The sequence below is a fragment of the Saccopteryx leptura genome, chromosome 3 (assembly GCF_036850995.1).
Source record: "Saccopteryx leptura isolate mSacLep1 chromosome 3, mSacLep1_pri_phased_curated, whole genome shotgun sequence".
NCBI lineage: Eukaryota > Metazoa > Chordata > Mammalia > Chiroptera > Emballonuridae > Saccopteryx > Saccopteryx leptura.
Genome location: NC_089505.1, coordinates 289,475,648 through 289,497,198, shown reverse-complemented (window position 1 = coordinate 289,497,198; position 21,551 = coordinate 289,475,648). Strand labels below are relative to the sequence as shown.

Sequence of the window (21,551 nt, the reverse complement as noted above, 5' to 3'; positions counted from 1 at the left end):
GAGTGAACAGGTCTATGGCATAAAATACATTTACGTGGTTTTACAACCATCACCACACCCATCTCCAGAACTTTCCCCTCTTCCCCAACTGAAACTCTCTCCACCATGAAATATTAATTCTCCGTTTCTCCCTCCACCCTGTCCTACCCCTGGTAACCACTGTTCTACTTTGGATCTCTACAAAAAATTTTTTTAATTTATTGATTGATTTTAGAGAAAGAGGAAGACAGAGAGAGAGAGAGAGAGAGAGAGAAAGAGAGAGAGAGAGAGAGAAACATCGATTTGTTGTTCCACTTATTTATGCATTTATTGGTTGACTCTTGTATGTGCCCTGACTGGGGATCAAACCCACAACCTTAGCATATCGGGACAACACTCTAATCGACTGAGCTACCTGACCTGGGCTGGATTTCTTTCCTTTTTAAGGTGGAATAATATTCCATTGTATGTGTATACATTTTGTTTTATCTATTCATCAGTGAATGAATACTTGGGTGACTTCCACCTTTTGGCTGTTGTGAATAATGCTACTATGAACATTGCTGTATAAACACCTATTCAATCCCTGATTTCAATTTTTTGTGCATTTACCCAGAAATGCAATTGTTCATGAAAAATTTTAAAACAATATACATAACTAAATAAAAATATATCAATACAACTTTGACCAAAATGGGTGTTGCTGGGCATTTGAAAGCTAGGTACAGGAAGAGCAGGGTACCAATGCCCCTGCATGGGGAGGGTGAATGGCGTGGCAGCTGCTCATACGCATTTCCAGAGCCCTAGACTGGGATGTCTGGTCAACCTTTCAGGACTACGGCCTGATCCAAGAGGAGACTTGGCTATTTCAATCTCAGGAAAGAAAGGAGCCATGCCTGCCTCCTGAAGCCCATTCAGCAGACAAAACACACACGTAGTGTGTGAAGCATGAGGTACACAAACTGCTGTGGTTTGGGCACTGATAAGGACAGAGTTGGTAAACATAAAGCCTATTTTTAGTGAGGAACACTACCTTTCCCTTTCTGGTATTATTTGTGTTCAAAGCTCAGGCTTTGGAGTCGAGACAGCCTTCTATCAAAAGCTGTGCTTCACTAGTCTCTGCTCTGTCATCTTAGGCAGGTCATTCTCTCTCCCTGATCCTCAGTTCCTTCATCTGTAAGTTGGGTAGCTAAAAGGATTAAGTTACATATAAATGGATGTATAAGTACTTGACACAGAATCTAGCACAGAACAGATCAGTACATGTTGGTTTCCTTCCTTTCCCATCTCAGTGGCTTCCCACTGCACCCCCACACACACATACACACACTTTTGGATTCCAGGTGCCTAGGACCTCTCTGCTGTCAGGTACCTTCCCAGGTAGTTTTTAACTAGCAGAAAAAGAAAAAGCAGAAACACCACACCTTTGCCTTCTAGTGGTGAAACAAGCCCATTGCAGGTACATACAATACATTACAGGCTCATACTGTACTTTATTGGTTGATGAATCAGACAGAGGTCAGGTATAATTTACAAATGCGTATTCGAGTAATCAGCAATGTATCACTGTAACTCGAGTTTACTGCGTACTCTTATTCATGATTAAATATTGTCTAGCAGAACAATTACAAGGCATCATTAAATGTATCCTATAATTCTTAGGCCCCATCCCAGACCTACCATTCCAAGGGTGGGGAATAAGAATCTATACTTCTAGCACTCCTCCCCAAGGTGATTCCTGTTCCTAAGGCTAATTAACTCTCGCCTGTGGGATAAGGGCTGAGGGGGCAGGTAGTCCGCACACCACCCACTTCACAATCTTAAGCAGCAATGCCAGGTGCAGTCTTTCTGGTCCTGGGATCCAACATAAATAGTACCCTGAGCTGAGCAGTGGGCTCTGGCTTTGGGACCCTGATAGGCCACCATTTGTTTCATGTAGTACCAAAAAAATGACACTTTCCTCAGCATTTTTTCTTTACATATATATATTTTTGTCTTTTTTTAAAGGTAAAGCATGAATCATCCATAGAACCTGGGTTAACATCAATGAAACAGGTGAGTCATTTGTTTTTGGCTTCCTATTACAACCCTATCCCCAAGGTACCCATAATCCTCATGTGGCAGTGGCTGCCTCCTAGAAGTACTGCATTCTAACTAGGGCAGCTTCTTCAACTAAATGATTTCTCCTGCAAAAACCTAAGCATACAACAAGCAAGGCATTAGGCAGTCAATACAACTATCACAAAGACTGTATGGGAACTTGGGAAATATTTATAAAAGAATATTAAATAATATGTACTATTAAGTGTAGAAAATATCAACATCATTGGAACTATACAAAGATGAAAAAGAAAACTATATGCAAAAAATAAAACTTGCGACAGTGGTGACCATCTGTGCTTCTTTAAGACTTTTTAGAATGCGTTATAGTGTCACAATTATTAAAAGCCACCTTTTTCTCTCTGAATTACAAGATGATAAGCCACAGTCAGGACTGAGACCTTCATTAACAGAACTATGTGTGACTGTTGAGTAGTCACTAACCTTGGAAGGTCAAAACACATCTCCTGTGTAGTCCGCGATAGATGGTCCAGCGGCACTGAGCACAGCCTGTTCTCAGCAGCCAGAGCCAGAGCTATCTGTTTAAGCAGCTTGTTAATGGCCTGATGCAGAGGCCAGTGAAGATGAGCAGCCCTTGAGCAGCTGCTTAAGCAGCAGGCTGCTATGAACTCTGGGCTAATGGGAGTGAAGTGCTCAGAATCTGGTTTTTTATTTGGACTATTTCTATTTAGTTGAGCTATACTGTGAGTCAATTCATGGGTTGTCCCATGTTCTATTATATTTCCAGCCTCTGCCTCTACATGGATGGAGGGAAACATAAGCTTGAAGGTGCCATTTCCTTTGACAGCCTGTGAGGTAAGGGGAGCTATGATAACAGCCTATAAATACCCCAGGGTGGGGTTGTGCAAGGAGATGCAATCAGGAAAATATTTGTCTGAATATTCTGAATGTCAAGTTTTCATTCAGTCAAGTCAGTGATTACATCATCTTTTCTTGGGGAAGAGGACAGTAGGAGAGAATGCCGGCTCCTGAGATGTTAAGGAGAGATTTGGAGAACTTTGTGGAAAAAGTAAGTCAACATGGAGCATGCAGGGGAATGAATGCTTGTGAACCAGAAGCACCCTAGAGCCACAGTGATTTTGGGTGCCAGGGGTGGGGGTGGGGGTGGGGAGTGGGAAGAGAGTTGGGAGAAGGTGAAAAGGAGCATCTTTGTCAGAGAGAAACAATAGAAGGTACAGTCTCATTGTAATGATTCCTTGCCAGCCTTTAACTCTTCCAGTCCCTAGGAATCCTAAGAATATCAGTACTTCATCCTTGAGTTAATTCCAGCCATGGATCTTACAAATGGTCCTGTAAAATGGAGGCAATTAACTAAATAAAACATTGCTAACTCACAGGTAAAACTTGAAGATGCACTGAAATAAAAAATGTACATTTTACATGTAGTCTCAAGATAATAAGGCCTAATGAAGCCTCTTCCTCCTAGGCACAGCATCTGTAATTTGGGTAACTGACATGAGGTGTGCAATGGGATCAAGCTTTGGCCCTGTTAGCACCATGGTAAGACATAACCTAGGCATAAACAACTAAAGGAAAAGAGAGAAAGTTAATACACAATGTCTTTACACTCTCTCTGTAAACATTATAATTCTTTTTTTTTTCAAAGATTTTATTTATTCATTTTAGAAGGAGGAGAGAAAGAGTGAAAGAGAGAGAGAGAAGGGAGAGGAGCAGGAAACATCAACTCCTATATGTGCCTCAACCAGGCAAGCCCAGGGTTTTGAACCAGCGACTTCAGCGTTACAGGTCAATACTTTACCCACTGTGCCACCACAGGTCAGGCCAACATTATAATTCTTAATTCATGGCTACTACTTTATTTTTCAGTAAATTACCCTTACTCATTTAAAGGTGAGGAACCTATTTTATACATGTGTATCTTCAAAATTTGTTAGTAATACTGACATAACAAATTCAAGTCAAGCCTAAACATACAGTAGTTTCTAAAGGAAATGTACTGCAATATACCAAAATTTATGGGATGCAGCTAGTGCAGTACACAGAGGGCAATTTATAGCTGGAGGTTCTAGAGACAAAATTAGACAAGAAAATGAAAGAAATGGCACCCAGACTGGAAAGGAAGTAAAGAAAAATTAAAACTGTAAATACAGCTTGACCAGCCAGTGGCGCAGTAGATGGAGCATCAGACTGGGATGCGGAGGACCCAGGTTCGAAATCCCAAGGTTGGTGGCTCACTAGCTTGAGTGTGGGGTCACTGACTTGAGCATGAGATCATAGACATGACCCCATGGTTGCTGGCTTGAGCCCAAGGTCACTGGCTTGAGCAAGAAGTCACTTGCTCTGCTGTTGACCCCCACTCTGCTCAAGGCATATATGAGAAAGCTGTCAACGAACAACTAAGGTGCTGCAATGAAGAATTAATACTTCTCATTTCTCTCCCTTCCTGTCTATCTGACCCTATCTGTCCCTCTCTTTGTTTCTGTTTCTGTAAAAAAAACCCAAAACTGTAAATATAGAAGTGTGACAGGTTGTATTCCCCAAAAAGATATGTTGAAGTCCTAGCCCCTAGATCTAAGAATGTGACCTTACTTTGAAATAGGATAGTTGTAGATGTAATTAGTTAAGATGAGATCATACTGGAATAGGATAGATTTTTTAATTCAATATGGTTATGTTGTTAGAAGAAAACAGAGACACACAGGAAGAAAGCCATGTGACAACAGAGGTTGAGATTGGAGTGATGCACCTGCAAGGCAAGGAATGCTGGGTATTGTTGGTGACACCAAAAACTAAGAGAAAGGCATAGAACAGATGTCCCCCTAGAGCCTTGGGAGAGCATGGTCCTGCAAAACCTTGATTTCAAACTTCTCGCCTCTAGAACTGTAAAAGAATAAATGCCTGTTAAGCTTCTCAGTTTGTGGTAGTTTGTTACAGTAGCCCTCAGATACTAATAACAATAAGTAAATATCTTCTCCTATTAACCTGAGTGAGGAAACCCAAGAAAGGTAGGATTCTCATGATAGGTAGAAAGATACCCACATTAATTGCCACATCCCTATCCCTTCTTTGGTCAGAAGTAGACCATTGCTACATTGTACAGTGTGTCCATAAAGTCATGGTGCACTTTTGACCAGTCACAGGAAAGCAACAAAAGATAATAGAAATGTGAAATCTGCACCAAATAAAAGAAAAACTCTCCCAGTTTCATACCTATTCAGTACAGTTCAATGTGGGCTCACACACAGATTTTTTAGGGCTCCTTAGGTAGCTATCCCGTATAGCCTCTACAGACTCGTCACTGACTGATGGCCTACCAGAACGGGGTTTCTCTACCAAACTGCTGGTTTCCTTCAACTGCTTATCCCACCGAGTAATGTTATTTCTATGTGGTGGCGCTTTGTGATAAACGCACTGATATTCACGTTGCACTTTGGTCACGGATTTGAATTTAGCGAGCCACAGAACACACTGAACTTTCCTCTGTACCGTCCACGTCTTGACTGGCATGGCCGTGGGCTGCTCTGCTATATACACGGTGTTATGTCATCATCTGCGCATGCGCACATGCTGCCACATCATCCTACAAGAATTGGGAGGGTTTTCCTTTTATTTGGTGCAGATTTCACATTTCTATCATCTTTTGTTGCTTTCCTGTGACTGGTCAAAAGTGCACCATGACTTTACGGACACACTGTATATGGCCAAGGCCTGTGGGCCCAGGGCCACCCACATTAAGCAGCTCAGAAAAGTAATTGGGCTCTTACTGACTCTCTGACCTACAACATCAGGGCAGACTCTGTTTGGGTGTTTGCCCAATGTCTGTCTCCCATTTCTTCCTCAGCAGATCCTCAGTTCTGCAGGGATCTACTTGTCAGAGAAAATAACCCGATCTCCATCTCAGAGATAAGCCTGATTAGTCTAAGTCAGTCCAGTAATCCCATTCCTCTTGCCAATGACTGGTTTAGGGATGGGCAAATGAGGGAAACTCCGCTGGAACATTTTCTGCAAGTGCTCTTCTTACTCTTATTAAGAGGTTTCCTCTTCTTAAACTGCACATTGATTGTTATACTTCACCCTGAAGTTGGGACTATACATGGCTTTGTATGATCAGGAGGAAGGGCAAGGTCAAAGCTGAAATGATGAGGATGAACAAGTAGGAAACCCAGTTAGAAGGTTTTGCAGGTAAGAGATGTTGGTGTGTTGGCCAGAGTGGTGACTGTGGAGGTGGCGAGAAGTTGCTGGGTTAGGGATGTATTTTGCAGATAGTGCCCAAAGGATTTGGAAGCTGGATGTGGACTTTGAGAGGAAAAAAAGTGAGCTGACGAATACTCAAAAGTTTTCAGCTTGAGCACCTGGAAGGCTGGTGTTGTCATTTGCTCAGATGGGAAAGATAGTGGGAGGAGCAGCTTTGGGGGTGGGGGCAGGAGTTCAGCTTTGAGATGCCATATCCAAGTGGAGATGCTGAAGAGGTGGCGAGCTATGTTCGGAGTACAGGACAAGGTCCAAGAGGGGGATGCAAATGTGAGCTGCCAGTGTTCTGAGAGTATTGAAGACACGTGACCAAATGAAATCACTCACTTAATAAAGTGAGTAGAGAAAAGAAGCCTGAGCACTGAGATAGCACATAAGGTTGAGAATGGGCTACCGTGTAGATGAAAAGAGAAACAACTCTCAACACAAATACAGAAGAAAAACACAAACATGTAAGGTCAATATTTATTTTTTTTAATTGATTGATTTTTGTTCTTTTAGAGAAACAGAGAGAAAGGGGACAGGGGAGAGAGAAGCATTTATTTGTTGTTCCACTCTGTTGTGCACTCATTGGTTGCTTCCCATATGTGCCCTGACCGAGGATCAAACCCACAACCTTGGCATTTCAGGATGATGCTCTAACTGATTGAGCTAACCAGCCAGGGCTCAATATTTCATTTTTAACTCAATCACTATTAATAATAATAATAGCTTACTATACTCCAGGGTCTGTCCTATGGTCTATACTATCTAATTTAATCTTCATAAAATTGCATTAGCAATTAAAAAATACCAGCCTGGCCTGCGGTGGAGCAGTGGATAAAGCATTGACCTGGCATGCTGAGGTCACCAGTTCCAAACCCTGGGCTTGCCTGGTCAAGGCACATATGGGGAAACAACTACTGCAAGTTAATGCTTCCTACTCCTCCCCCCATCCCTTTCTCTCTCTCTCTCTCTTTCCTCTCTCTAAAAAGTCAATAAATAAAACCATTAAAAAATAAAAATACCAATAAAACAACTCCAAGATATCATCACATGTACCAAAATAAATAACAGTGAAACTCTGTTGAGATGGAGCTGTGGGGAAACAGGTACCCTGAGACATGGCGTTTAAGCTGGAGGGGAGTCTGTCAGCAACAGAACAGGAGCTCTAAGCTTAGCACACTTTCCGGCCTTACAGACGGAGGGCAAAGTAACTTTATCAATAACTTTCTGGAAATGACCTGAGTCACTGTGGAACAAACTATAGTGCCGTACATGAAAGCATGGCCATTGAAGCGCTAAAAATGACAAGCATGTGGGCTGTGTTGGTACAGGTAGAGTGATTTGTCTTAGTGATTGCTTCCTTTTGAGGACAGAATTCCAGCCAATTAGCTTAAATAAAGGAAATTTTGTTATGAGAATACAGAAGTATCTTAGGGCCACCAAGAGCAGCAAATCGGGCCCTGACCAGTTGGCTCAGCAGTAAAGTGTCGGCCTGGAATGTGGAAGTCCCGGGTTTGATTCCCAGCCAGGGCACACAGAAGAAGCACCCATCTGCTTCTCCACCCTTCCCCCTCTCCTTTCTCTCTATCTCTCTCTTCCCCTCCCTCAGCCAAGGCTTCATTGAGTTGCCTGGCAAAGTTGGCCCGGGTGCTGAAGATGGCTCCATGGCCTTTGCCTCAGGCACTAGAATGGCTCCAGTTGCAGCTGAACAACACCCCAGATGGGCCGAGCATCGCTCCCCGGTGGGCATGCCAGGTGGATCCCAGTCGGGCTCAAGTGGGAGTCTGTCTGCTGCCTCCCCTCCTTCCTCCACCCCCCAGCCCACGCCCACTTCTCACTTTGGAAAAATACAAAAAAAAAAAAAAAAAGAGCAGCAAATCTATCCAGGTCTCATGAAGGAGTAGGACAAAGACCTGGAAAGTCATCAGGGACAAAGCAACACAGCTGAGTAGTGACACCTCTCCCTCCCCACACTCCAGCCAGGCTGCTCCGAGCCCTTCCTCAATGTGGCTTCAACCTCAGCCTCTAGAAACTTGAACAAACACTAACATAGTTTCTAACAGCTCAAGGCCATGTCCTCAGGATAACCCTCAGCCCCACGTTAAAATGCCTGCCTGATAAAACTCAAGGCCGCCAAAGGTGTTGCTCTAGCCAACACCTAAAGCCAGGGTCCTGGCCCCAATCCCTGTGGGATGGTAGGAGCCAAGTGCCTCTGCTGAAAAGAAGAACACGAGCATTTAGGGTCCACCCTCTATCAAGGGAGGATATCATTTATAATGAGCTTCAGAATATTACATAGAACAGTAAATGTAATAGTCACAATAAATGTAATAATCCAGGAAATTCTCATGCACTGTGTTAATTTCAGAGGTATGATTATCCCTGTTGCAATTATCTTGTTTATTTACATGTACGTTTCTTTCCTATCATTTCCCCCTGTGAATACAGGAACCTTACCTGTCTCATGTCCCTAGGGTCTGGAGCAAAGCTTAGAACAGATATCAATAAAAACCTGACTACATTTAAAAATACATACTACTAACTTTGCATGCATTAAAAAATAAATGAGAGCCTGACCAGGTGGTGGAGCAGTGGATAGAGCATCGAACTAAGATGCAGAAAACCCAAGTTCAAAACCCTGAGGTCACTGGCTTGAACATGGGGTCGCTGGCTTGAGTGAGGGTTCACAGACATGACCCCATGTTCACTGGCTTTAGCCCAAAGGTTGCTCACTGTCTTGAAGCCCAAAGTAGCTGGCTTGAAGTTCAAGGTTGTTGACTTGAGCCCAAGGTTGCTGGCTTGAGCAAAAGGTCACTCGCTCTGCTGTAGCCACCCTGGGTCAAGGCACATATGAGAAAGCAGTCAATAAACAACTAAGGAACTGCAATGAAGAATTGATGCTTCTCATCTCTCTCCCTTCCTGTCTGTCCCTATTTGTCCCTCTCTCTGTCACACACAAAAAAATAAAAATAAAATAAATAAGAAACTATAATTGAACACTGTAAAAGTTAAAAAAATAAAATAAATAAGAAGAAAAGGCCTAACATTTGTATTCCTCTGTATCGAGTATAATGAAACAAGAAATAATTTTAGTCTGTAATATATACAACATGAGTTCACATCATGGAGCGAAGGGATGTACTAGGTACCATTGTTCATAGATCAGGTCCCTGCAGAGTTAGGAGAACAGCTTGATATGAAGGTTAATAAGTCAAAGAGCAATGTCGTCAGGCCAGCGTGTCTTGGTGTTGCACAGCAGCTCTACTTGTGTGAAGGGGGGAGGTGAACTTCACCCGTGCCATTGTCCTATCTGCCACCCGGACCTCCTCGCATCAAGTAGGCCTGTCCCTTGTCCAGGAAGAATCAAACCCCTTGATCATGTCTGGGGAGTGGGTGAGGGCTGGCTTCACCTGCTCATTTGGACTGTGATTCTGTTCTACATCCTTTAGTTCCGTTTCCATCTCTCTAAGTAGACCTGGCTTTCTTCCTGCAGTGGGTTTCTCAGTTAAGGAAGATGGAGTCACTGTGACCTGTGGCTCCCCTATGAATTACAAGCAGCTTGGCTTCAACCATCTCTGCTAGAAATGGTTGTGTTCAGCCTCTCCAACCAGCTGGACTCCTGGTCTGTAATGTCAGGTAACACCCACTGGTGCACATCAACAAAGAGACTAGTGACCATACAACTGCCAAAAGTGTAACATTTTTTCAAGAATGAGAAAGCTCTTAAAAAAGGATATGTAGCCTGACCAGGCAGTGGCGCAGTAGATAGAGCATTGACCTGGGACATTGAGGACCCAGATTCAAAGCCCCGAGGTCACCAGCTTGAGCACGGGGCTCACTGGCTTGAGTATGGGATCATAGACATGACCCCATGGTCGCTGACTTTAGCCCAATCTCACTGGCTTGAGTGAGGGGTCACTTGCTCTGCTGTAGCCCCCCCACCTCAGTCAAGGCACATATGAGAAAGCAATCAATGAACAACTAAGGTGCCACAACAAAGAACTGATGCTTCTCATCTCTCTCCCTTTCTGTCTGTCTCTGCCTGTCTGCCCTACCCTCTCTCGCAAAATGAACAAACAAAAAAAGGATATGCATAAGGAACACTGGCTTACTCCTGTAACCCGCTAGCTTTCTTTCCTGCAAACATTTGTATACACATAATTTAACATGCATGCTCCCTAGCATGGCAGGCTGCCAAAACCCCTGGCTTATTTGATACCAGGCATCCTGCTCAGGCCTCTTTAGGAGGTAGTGATCCACTCATGGGAGACTCCTGTCTCCCACAGGAGTGGTGGGCAAATTCCTAATCTGGGTTCTGCCTCACCTTGTTCAACTCTGAGAAAGATGCTGCCTTTTCTGCCTTTGCTTGCTCTCCCCAGGCCAGTCCAGTCCTGCCTGCTCTTCATCCTGGCGTGCCTGCTGCACTCCAGCTTGGAACAGCTTAGAGGCTGTTGGCTCTAAACCAGGTCCTGTTCATCTGCCCCTGCCAAGCCCACACAATAGAGACTATAACCCCCCACCCCAAGCCATCCAGGGAACTGTGACCCATGGAACACAGGAAGGACAATCACCAGTTCTCTCTGGAAGAGTAGGTCTATACTGGTCTGGACTGTCTGGCAAAACATGGGGTCAGCCCAATTGTGCATGGTTCAAATCTTGAGTTACCACAGAGCAGCTTTGTGATTTGAAAAGTCATGCAAGCACTTAGGACCTCAGTTTCCTCATTTGTACCATAGAGATGATACAATAAAACCCCAACATAAGGTGATGGATGGGGCAAAAGAGGTCAGTCTTGTAAAATTCTAGGGCGAGTGCTTCAGAAATTAATGAAATGACATAGATTTACATGGTTCTGGCTACCCGAGCCAACTCCTTTCCAGGGTCAGCTGTGGTTTGTGGCCACCTGGGTATTGTTTACTCTGGTTTAAATATTGATGGAAACAAGTATGAGTCCTAGCTATGTAGCTGGCTAAGGTTCCCCGGACAGCAGTGATAATTCCAGGAATCTCTTGGTTACCTAACAATTGTGTCTTTTGGATCCAGGGAAATTTGGCTGGAAGAATTCTGAGGACACAAGGACTCATTCTGTCTCCCCACTTCCCCAGGGAAGCTGCAGGCCTCCCCACCCTGCTCAGTAAGCACTTTAGTTCATCTCACTTGAGAGCAGGGGCTGGGGGAAGGACAGGAACTAAGAGGCAAATAATAATGATGTGATGCCTGAACTTGCTTTATTGAAGAGTTTTACTTTAAAGCCTACCCTAAAAGTGGTGTTGTGAGGATTAGAGTTAACATATAAATTTTATAGTGCTTGTCATGTAGTATTTGCTCATTAAGTGAGATGTTCATTACACAAATGTTTATAAAGCACCTACTATGTCCTGGGCACTATACTGGACCCTGGGACTATGACAGAAAACAGGATACATGTTGTTTCTGTCCTTATGAAGCTTATTGTTTAGCAGAAATAATAGCTTGGAGAAATACCTTGGAAGCTATGAAGGTTAAGCTATATCATATTTTTTCTGAAATATCATCTTTCCCTAAACATTTGAAAAGTTAAGCTCTTAGATGTATATTTTGGAAAATTGTTTTATTCTCTTCTCTAAATAAATGGTTCTCAAAATGTGTCAGTTTTGCTGCTCAAGGACATTTGTCAATGTCTGAAAAAAAAATTTTTTTTTTTTCATAACCTCAGAGCTGGGGAGCATGCTCCTGGGATCTAGTGGGTAGAGGCCTGGGGTGCTGCTCAACATCCCACAATGCACAGGACAGCCCTATGCCACAGCTCACCTGGCCTCAAATTTCAAAATGCTAAGGCAAGAAACCATGGTCTAGAGGGGGGTTACTCAGTCCACAGTCAGTTATTTTGGGCAGCAAAGGGAGAGAAACGCATTTACCCTCGTAAGTCTTAGAAAAGCTGCCCCTGCGTGCTAGGCCCGATGACATGGGCCTGTGTTAGAGGGAGGAGAGCTAAAGAGGCTCTTGGGACAGTGAGACTTGACATAGGAGTCTCTTTTCAGTATTCAGCACTCTAACTGCAGTTGGTGAGTGCTATATTTGACTGAGTCTCTTACAGAAGGAAGTTCTCAAAAAGCTTCTGGAAAAGACCTTGTCTTTTTTTTACCCTTTGAAAACCCTACCAAGACATGCAAATAGACCAAATTATGTCAAGGCCATTGAACCCAAGTTTTCAGTTCATTTGGTTTTCTTTCTTCCTGTTTAAAGTGTTTTAAAAGTTGTCTGGGCAGAGTTAATCCAATTTGGTCTTTAGGGCAGCACAGACTGCCACAGTGACTGGTTTAGATTTAATGGTTTTCTCACACTTGTGCAGCAAAGCAATATTTTAGAGAAATCAGAGGATGATGAAGAGCGAGGCAAAATAAAGTGAAGCCAGAAGAAAAGGGAGGCAGGGAGGAAGAGGTGGAGGGAAAAAGAGAAAGAAAACTAAGGAGTAGGGGGGTCTTCATAAGCACAGAAAGAATGTTAATGGCCAGTATTTATTTATTTATTTAGATTGATTTTTTTTTTTTTTTTTTTCATTTTTCTGAAGCTGGAAACAGGGAGAGACAGTCAGACAGACTCCCGCATGCGCCCAACCGGGATCCACCCGGCACGCCCACCATGGGGCGACGCTCTGCCCACCAGGGGGCGATGCTCTGCCCATCCTGGGCGTCGCCATGTTGCGACCAGAGCCACTCTAGCGCCTGAGGCAGAGGCCACAGAGCCATCCCCAGCGCCCGGGCCATCTTTGCTCCAATGGAGCCTTGGCTGCGGGAGGGGAAGAGAGAGACAGAGAGGAAAGCGCGGCGGAGGGGTGGAGAAGCAAATGGGCGCTTCTCCTGTGTGCCCTGGCCGGGAATCGAACCCGGGTCCTCCGCACGCTAGGCCGATGCTCTACCGCTGAGCAAACCGGCCAGGGCATTTATTTATTTAGATTGATTTTTAGAGGGCAGGGAGAAGAGAAACGTCAATTTGTGGTTCCACTTATTTATGCATTCACTGGTTGGTTCTCATATGTGCTCTGACCAGGGATTGAACCTGCAACCTTGGTGTATCAGGACAATGTGCCAACCAACTAGGATGTGTGTGTGAAATGCAAGACTATTTTTCTATTCCCATTCACCTTGTCATAGTGTATCACCAATAACTATGTGTTGTTGATAAAGCCCGACTATCCATTAGTTAGTACCAGGCACAGGATGTACGAATCTTGTTCACACTTATATGGATTGGATGATGATTCAAACTATGTTGTGAATCCTTTGAGCTCTGTATTTCATGTCCCATTGGCTTAGCAAGCTATATACCTTTTCTTAGAAATGACATTTGTTTTTAAAATGTGCAAATATCTGACCTGAAATGTGCTAACCACTTTTTTCCAATGCAATATTTTACTTGGAACTTGTTGCAGGTATTAAATGTGCTATTACAGATTCTTTGACATAACAATTTGTCTGAGCTCACCTGCAGATGTTACCTCTATCATAAAGTCATCCTCAACAGAAAGTAAAAAATTAATCAGAATCACATGTAATACTTGTGGTTAATAGAATTTTGTGTTCGCTTAAGCATCCTTCTTCATGCTTTTAAAAAATGTGTTACTGGCTGATGCCAAGTGTTCTATAGCACTTCCCCAATATAAACAAGATTTTCATAAACACCATCTGGGATGATATTTCATTGCTTAAATTTGCCCCTGACATAGCAGTCTGCAGTGATGAAACTCTTCTTTACCCCCAAAGTACCCTTCCTTCTTGTATTTCTCTAACTGGTTTTGAACTCCTTAGAAATTCAGTGAAGTTGCTTCTGGTTTCCTTATCATGAATCTTTAATAAACTGCCCACATGCCTTGCACATGGCATGTGCTCAGTGTATGTTAGATGGGAGAACAAGGAAGGCTTTGCAAAATGGGTTATCAATACATTACACAACTGTCCGGCTGCAGCGTCCACTGAGGAACTTTCCTTGTTCTCTGCCCCTCATCTGGGCATTTCTAGGACTGAGGGATCTCTCACCAGGCCAGCCTCCCTCTAGTTCTAAATAGGGTCATTGTGCTGGAGATTGAAGCAGTATTGTCATTACCAGGGGCTTCCTGGGCAGCCCAGACACTCCTCGGTCAGCCAGCATGTCTGCTCTCTTAGAATTTGTCACTAGCTCACAGGCCAGGCTGGTTACACGGAAGATCAAGCTAGTGAGAGGAACGGAAATGATGGGGCCCGCAAATTCTTCCCTCTTTGTTCTTCTGATGGGTGACAGGATAATTAGTCCAAATGAAATGCAGCCTCTGCCAGACTATATTTAGTCTAATTGCAAGGCTTTCTTTCCCCTGAAGGAGGCTGGGATTCCTCCCTATTAGATGGGAAGGGCCAGAAGGGGAACAGAACTAAGCAGGCCAGGCACAGCCATGGCCATGCCAGGGCATGCTTGCCCCTTCTCAGAGGGAGGCAGTGGTGCTGCTGGCATCAAGGGTCTGGGAAACGGGGCTCCTCCCCCATCTCTGCCACTAACTAACTATGACTGTGGATCCTTGATCTCCTTTGAGCCTCAGATTTTTGTGTTGAATAAGCATGATGATCGCTACCTTACAGGAGAGTGAGGATTAAATGTGATATATTTTGTAATGCACCATATGAACTATAGATGTGTGATACAAGTGTAGGTGCATTGCCATAAATAATAGAAATGCCCAGATTTCCCCCTTTACAAAGGGCCAGTGCCCACTTGACCTTGACTTGGTCATACTAATGGAGTAAGTTTGTCATTATCTTCTCTCCTTCGCTCCTCTCTGTTTCCCAATCCTCAAGCACATGGTTAATGCTCAATAAATATTTGAATGCTAATGTTACTACTGCAATTAAGATAATAAAGTAGAGAAGTATATTGCCTGACTAGGTGGTGGCACAGAGGAGAGAGTGTCAAGCTGGGACACTGAGGACTCAGGTTTGAAACCCCAAGGACGCTGGCTTGAGCACAGGTTCATCTGGCTTGAGTGTGGGCTCATCAGCTTGAGCGCAGGGTCACCAGCTTCGGCATGGAATCACAGACATGACTTATGGTCGCTGGACTGAGCAAGGGGTCACTGGCTCAGCTGGAGCCCCCCAGTCAAGGCACATGTGAGAAAACAATCAATGAACAACTAAGGTGCCGCAACCATGAGTTGATGCTTCTCATCTCTCTCCCTTCCTGTCTGTCCCTGACTCTCTTGCTCTTACACACACATGCATGCTTCAAAAAACAGAGAAGCATTGATTCAGCAAACAGAAAAGATGTACTGTATATTTGTCTAAATATACATATTTACAGATAAATCGAGAAGAGCATTTTTCATTCCTAAGTACACTGAAAAGTTACATAACATTGATATGCCTTTGCCTATCCCTTTCAGCTAAATATTTTTTTTGTTCAGCTAAATATTTTGAATTTAATAATTTTAGTATAATTTAACACCAACTTATTTAATATAATTTGAAATTATAGAGTATTTAATGAACTCTTCTCTTTCAGATCAGACTTGTTAAAAAATTCTTTAGCCTCCTTGTCTTCTGTCTGTCCTATTTCCCCACCTCTCAAATGTAGAATTTCAAAATGCAAACTGAGAATTTTACTTAATTCAACATATATTTACTGAACACCTGTTATGCAGAACAGAAAAAGACTAAAATCTATGGGTTTCCTTCTCCAACTCACCCATCATAAAACTCCAGATACGCCTGACCAGGCAGTGGCGCAGTGGATGGAGCGTCGGACTGGGATGCGGAAGACCTGGGTTTGAGACCCTGAGGTCGCCAGCTTGAGCGAGGGCTCATCTGGTTTGAGCAAAAGCTCACCAGCTTGAGCCCAATGTAGCTGGCTCAAGCAAGGGGTTGCTCAGTCCGCTGAAGGCCCGTGGTCAAGGCACATTAAAAAAAACCCCAAAAAACAAAAAACCAAAACCATGAAATAAAACTCCAGATACAATACACACAGGTACTCGGGATCAAGATTTAAAATAAATCATAAGCCTAATTGTAAAACACAAAACTATAAAACTCCTACAAAATAACCTAGGAGAAAAATCTAGATAACTTTGAGTATAGCAATGACTGTTTAGATACAATAGCAATGACATAATTGATGAAAAAATATCATTAGTTAGATGGACTTAATTAGAATTTAAAAAAATCTGGTCTGCAAAAGACAGTCAAGAGAATGAGGAGACAAGCCACAAACTGGGAGAAAATATCTGCAAAAGACGTATCTGATAAAGTAATGTTATACAAAATAAAGAACTGTTAACAATAAAAAAATGAATACCTGATTTAAAAGTGGGCAAAGCACTTCACTGGCAGTTTGCTAAAAAAGATATATGACCTGACCTGTGATGGCGCAGTGGATACAGTGTCCACCTGGGAGGCCGAGGTCACTGGTTTGAAACCCTGGGCTTGCCCAGTCAAGGCACATACAACAAGCAATCAATGAACAACTAAAGTGAAGCAATTATGAGTGGATACTTCTCATATCGCCCCCCTTCTCTGTAAAGTCAATAAATAATATTTAAGAAAAAATATACAGGTGAAAAATAGCATATTAAAAGATTTTCAACATCATTTGTCACCAGAGAAATACAAATTAAAGCAACCATGAGATACCACTAAATTACAATTAGAATAACCAAAATCCAAAAACACAAACACCAAGAAATGCTGGCAAGGATGTGAAGCAACAGGAACTCTCTCATTCAATGCTGATGGAAATGCAAAAAAGTCTATTAAAAATACATAAATTAAAACAGAATTAAAAGAATATCTATCACTATGGTTGAAGATTTTAGTATTCCTCTCTCGATATTAATAAAGCCAAGTAGACAAAAAAATCAGTAAAAATATAGAAGTCACAATTTTATCAACCAACTTGACCTAATTGATATTTATAGTACACTACCCTAACAGCTCCAGAATACACTTTTTTATTTTCAAAAGCACATAGATTATGGACCATAAAACAAATCTTAATATATTTAGAAAAATTCAAGTCACACAAAGTATGTTCTCTGACTATAATGGAATTAAAATCTATAAGAGAAAGATATTTAAATGTCTTTGAATATTTGGAAACTAGGTAACACACCTCTAAATCGAATGAGTTAAAGAAGAAATCAAAATTGAAATTAGAGGCCCTGGCCGGTTGGCTCAGTGGTCGAGTGTCGGCCTGGCATGCAGGAGTCCTGGGTTCGATTCCTGACCAGGGCACACAGGAGAAGCGCCCATCTGCTTCTCCACCCCTACTCCTCTCCTTCCTCTCTGTCTCTCTCTTCCCCTCCCACAGCCAAGGCTCCATTGGAGCAAAAGTTAGCCCGGGCACTGAGGATGGCTCTGTGGCCTCTGCCTCAGGCGCTAGAATGACTCTGGTTGCAACAGAGCGATGCCCCAGATGGGCAGAGCATTGCCCCCTGGTGGGCATGCCGGGTGGATCCCGGTTGGGCGCATGCAGGAGTCTGTCTGACTGCCTCCCTGTTTCCAACTTCAGAAAAATACAAAAAAAAAAAAAATTAGAAAGTATTCTGAACTGAAGAGAAATGAGTATCAGAATTGTTGAATGCTACTAAAGCAGTACTTAGAGGGAAATTTATAGAACTAAAACACTTATTAAAAAAGAATAAAGTTATCAAATTAATGACATCAGTCTTCATATTAAGATACTAGACAAAGAGCAAATTAAACAAAAGAAGTGAAATACGGATAAGAAGTGAAACATAAGTATCAGAGTGGAAATAAATGAAATAAAAAACTAAACTAATAGAGAAAATCAGCAAATTCAAAGGTGGCTTAATAAAATGAAGTCAATCAATGTAATTCATTATATAATATTAACAAACTAAAAAGAAAAACTATGCCCTGGCTGGATAGCTCAGTAGGTTAGAGAACCATCCCAATATGCTGAGGTTGCCGGTTTGATCCCCCAGCACAGATGTTTGTCTCTCTGTCTCCCTTCCTCTCTCTGTAAAATCAAAAAATAAAATTTAAAAACAAAACAAAACAAGAAAAACCATATCATATCCATAGATGCAGAAAATGCATTTGACAAAACAACACAGGCAGTCCCTGGGTTACTAACAAGATAGGTTTTTGTAGGTTTGTTCTTAAGTTTAATGTATAGTATATGTAAGGTGTAACAGGTACATTTACCTATTAAACACAATTTAGATGTTTGTCATAACATAGTATTTATTTTTACCTTTCTGTGCACTTAAATACTTAAAACATTTTCAAACCTACAGAACCTATCTTGCTTGTAACCCAGGGACTGTCTGTACCCATTCTTGATTAAAATTAAAAAAACAGAACAATCCCCCCAACTTTCAGTGAGTAATATAGGGGAAATTTTCTCAGCCTGATAAAAGGGCATCTAGGAAAAACTTTTAGATAATATCATACTTAATATTAAATATAATGCTTTCTCTGCAAGATCAGGAACAAAGATGTCCATTCTCACTGTTTCTATTCAACATTGTACTGGAGTTCTAGCCAGTGAAAGTGAGGAAAAGAAAAGTTATCCACAATAAAACTTTCTGTATTTAGAGATAACCCTGTCATCTATATAGAAAATCCAAAGAACTGTACAAAGAAGGCACTAAATAAGTTTAGCAAAGGCAGTATAAAAATATAAATTGAATGTTTATATATCCATTAACACTCAGAAGTTGAGTGAATTTAAATTTTTTTAAAAACTGTCATAGTATTTTTAAAAAATCAAATGTAGGTTAAATCTGACAAAAGATGTGAAAGATCTAGTCACTGAAACCTATAAGACAATGTTGAGAGAAATTAAAGAATATGTAAATAAATGGAACGATGGATCAATGGCAAATAAGTTCCCAATTCTCTCCAAATTGATATATACCTTAAAACAATTCCAAAATCCTATTTTTAAAGACTGACTATATAATTCATATAGAAACCAAAGGATCTAAAATAGCCTACCCAACGTTGAAAATAAAGAACAAAATTGGAGGACTAACACTGATTTAATTTTTTTTTCTATTTATTCATTTTAGAGAGGTGAGTGAAAGGGGGGAGGAGCAGAAAGCATCAACTCCCATATGTGCCTTGACTAGGCAAGCTCAGGGTTTTGAACCAGTGACCTCAGCGTTCCAAGTCAATGCTTTATCCACTGTGGCACCACAGGTCAGGCAACTAACACTGATTTTAAAACACTTGTAAAGTCAGTAAAGATAATGTGGTTTCAGTGCAAAGATACACCAATATGGACATTTCTTTTGTTTGGTTTTTTTTTTTTTTTTTTTGTATTTTTCTGAAGCTGGAAACAGGGAGAGACAGTCAGACAGACTCCTGCACACGTCCGACCGGGATCCACCCGGCACGCCCACCAGGGGCGATGCTCTGCCCCTCCAGGGCGTCGCTCTTTTGCGACCAGAGCCACTCTAGTGCCTGGGGCAGAGGCCAAGGAGCCATCCCCAGCGCCCAGGCCATCATTTTTGCTCCAATGGAGCCTTGGCTGCGGGAGGGGAAGAGAGAGACAGAGAGGAAGGAGGGGGGGGTGGAGAAGCAAATGGGCGCTTCTCCTATGTGCCCTGGCCAGGAACCGAACCTGGGTCCCCCGCATGCCAGGCCGACGCTCTACCGCTGAGCCAACCGGCCAGGGCCAATATGGACATTTCTATCAAGAATGCATGAGTTACAAATTCTCTACATCCTTGCTGATACTTGTTATCAGCTACCCTAATGGGTGTGAAATGGGTCTCATTGTGGTTTTGATTTGCATTTCCCTAGTAATGAGGGATGCTGAGCATCTTCTCCTGTGCTTATTGGCCATCTGTATATCTTCTTGGGAGAAATGTTTCTTTACTCGTTTTTTAATAGGGTTTCCTTTTATTGTGGAATCATAGGAATTCTTTATACATTCTGAATATTGATTTATCAAATATATGATTTAATTTTCTCCCATTCTGTAGGTGTGATTACCTTTTCACTGGTGATAATGTCCCTTGATGCACAGGTTTTTAATTTTTAATTAAATCCATTTTTTCTTGTTGCTTATTCTTAGGCATCTTATCAAAGAAATAATTGTCAAATTGAATTATGAAGTTCTTCCCATTTTCTTCTGAGAGGTTCTGTATTTTTAGTTCAATTTTTGTATGTGGTGCAGGATATAATGGTTCTATTTCATTCTCTTGCATGTGGATAGCAAGCTTTCCCAGTAACATTTATTGAATTGGCTATCCTTTCCTCATTTGATTAGTCTTGGCACCCTTGTCAAAAATTATTTGACTATCTATTGGAGGGTCTATTTCTGGGCTCTCTTTTCTATTCCATTGGTCAAAATGGGCTCTCTATTCTATTCCATTGGTCTATATATGTATTTGTTTATGACATTACCGCACTGCTTTGATTTCTGTAGCTTTACTGTATGAATTTCCTTTTTACTTTTGAAATATACAGTCGCTTTCTAGATCATGTTGAGTTCTTTTAATCCTTGAGTGCTGCCTTAAGAGACTGGCAATTTCTGTGGCATCCAAATTTAGCCAGAACAACTGTGCCATCAAGCAGGTAAGTCATTCAACATGATGTCTGGTTTCTCTGGGAAAGAAAAGGCACGGCCTGATCTGTAGTGGCGCAGTGGATAAAGCATCGACCTGGAAATGCTGAGGTCACCGGTTCGAAACCCTGGGCTTGCCTGGTCAAGGCACATATGGGAGTTGTTGCTTCCAGCTCCTCCCCCTTCTCTCTCTCTGTCTCTCTCTCCTCTCTAAAAATGAATAAATAAAATAAAATTTAAAAAAAAAAAGAAAAGGCACAATCTCTAAAGTAAAACTGTATGCCTTTATTCAAAATAAAATGACTCATTAAGACAATATACAGTTTGTCCATGTGCAGAAACATTATTATACATTCAATTCTGAAGAAGGTAGTTTTATACAACCAATGAAAGGAACAATCTAAAAGTGAGAAATCAAGACGAATGTGAGGAGCTAAAAGGCATAGTTTTATTTGTCAGAATGCTAAGGCCTATGTGCACAGACTTTAACGTCAACAAGACCAATTTAAGGTCATTTCTTCCATTCTCTTGGTGCTGGTGAAAGTCTTAAAGTGTGATGCAGTGAGTCACAGAATTAAGATGAGTTTTTCAAAAGTAGGTCATAGCACTTTTGTCTTAAAAAAGGTTTAGGTCCTAGAGTTTCATTTGTCATGTACTCTAGACCTTTCATGGACTTTATTTCGTGGAATCTCTAAGAAGAAAGTTGCCCTTCAATCAAT

The 21,551-nt window shown here is 41.9% G+C and overlaps 1 long non-coding RNA gene across 1 annotated transcript in view; it reads left to right on the top strand.

The window, feature by feature from the left end:
* LOC136401081 (uncharacterized) overlaps positions 1-11,430 on the top strand; it is a 30,736-nt gene extending 19,306 nt beyond the window's left edge. Inside the window, exons 2-4 of the long non-coding RNA XR_010750461.1 lie at positions 1,987-2,034; positions 2,828-2,895; positions 11,341-11,430. This is a non-coding gene — a long non-coding RNA (uncharacterized lncRNA). The remainder of the gene's footprint in view (positions 1-1,986; positions 2,035-2,827; positions 2,896-11,340) is intronic.
* The last annotated feature ends 10,121 nt before the right edge of the window (positions 11,431-21,551 follow it).